This window comes from Accipiter gentilis, chromosome 35, assembly GCF_929443795.1.
Source record: "Accipiter gentilis chromosome 35, bAccGen1.1, whole genome shotgun sequence".
In the NCBI taxonomy this organism is placed as follows: domain Eukaryota; kingdom Metazoa; phylum Chordata; class Aves; order Accipitriformes; family Accipitridae; genus Astur; species Astur gentilis.
Genome location: NC_064914.1, coordinates 5,762,179 through 5,763,401, shown reverse-complemented (window position 1 = coordinate 5,763,401; position 1,223 = coordinate 5,762,179). Strand labels below are relative to the sequence as shown.

The 1,223-nt window shown below is 74.7% G+C and overlaps 1 non-coding gene across 1 annotated transcript; it reads right to left on the bottom strand.

The window, feature by feature from the left end:
- Positions 1-390: 390 nt before the first annotated feature.
- On the bottom strand, positions 391-543 carry LOC126034805 (5.8S ribosomal RNA). Its single transcript, XR_007504761.1, has one exon. It is a non-coding gene; the product is annotated as a 5.8S ribosomal RNA (ribosomal RNA).
- Between the last annotated feature and the right edge of the window lie 680 nt (positions 544-1,223).

The window sequence follows — 1,223 nt, the reverse complement described above, 5'->3', positions numbered from 1 at the left end:
GCGCGGCAGCACGGCACGGTACCACCGCGGTACCCACCCGCAGACAGCCGCCCGCGCGGGAGGCCGGGGGCGAGGCCCGCGCCTCCCCCCTTCTCTCTCCCCACCGCCGCGCCAGGCCCGACCGGCTCGACGAACCCTGGCGGTCCCGGGGGGACGAGCTCCACCCAGCGGGTGCTCCGGGAGCGGGGAGCTTCGGAGCGCTCCCCGAGTCTCGATTTAGGGGGACGAAGGCCCTCGGCAGCCCGCCGCCGCCGGGCTGCGGGGAACGACTCCCCGGGCCCGGGGCCGCGCGCGTGCGCGGGCCTGCGAGGCACCCCAGCCGCGCCGCTGCGACCGCCGCCCCGCCGCGAGGCGAGGGGCGGCGGCACAGGCGGGCGATTGATCGTCAAGCGACGCTCAGACAGGCGTAGCCCCGGGAGGAACCCGGGGCCGCAAGTGCGTTCGAAGTGTCGATGATCAATGTGTCCTGCAATTCACATTAATTCTCGCAGCTAGCTGCGTTCTTCATCGACGCACGAGCCGAGTGATCCACCGCTAAGAGTTGTCTGGCTTTCGGCACCGCCCCGCACGCGCGAGGGGGCCAGGACAGCTCACCACAGGCAAGCGGCCCTTACGGAGGATGGCCCACCGCCCGACCGACCGCCCCCCTCCGCACGCGCGGAGGGGGCACGGCGCAGCACGACGGAGAAAGCCTGGCCTCTGCTGACCGTACAAGCACACACAGAGAGAGAGGGTGGGGGGGAAAGGCACGGGGAAAAAACTCCGAACGGCAAGGCTGGGGAGCCCGCGCTCCCGACCGACCCCGGAAATGCCTTGACCGTGTCGGAGCCGGCCCAGGCGCACGGGCTCGGCCCGGCCTCTGCGCAGAGGCAGCGATGCGCCCGACCGCGCGCGCCCTGCCCGCCACGCTCCGGACGACACGGCTGCTGCTGCTGGGCAGCAGCGGGGAGCCCCACCGGCCCCGCGCGCCCCTCCGTGCCGGCTGCGCCGCGCTACGACAGGCAGCTCCCCCCGGGCACGTCCCGACGGCGACTCGGCGGCCACGCCGCCGGCTCCGAGAGGCGGCAACCGCCAAGAGCCGGCGACGCACCGCCCGCGGCCTGCCGGACGGCACCCGCTGCCGCACCGGAGCGGCTGCCCTCCCGGAACCACCGCCACCGCTTCTCGCCTCGGCCCCCTTCCACGGGCACGCCCCAGGTGGAAGGCGGACGGCGCTAAGTCGG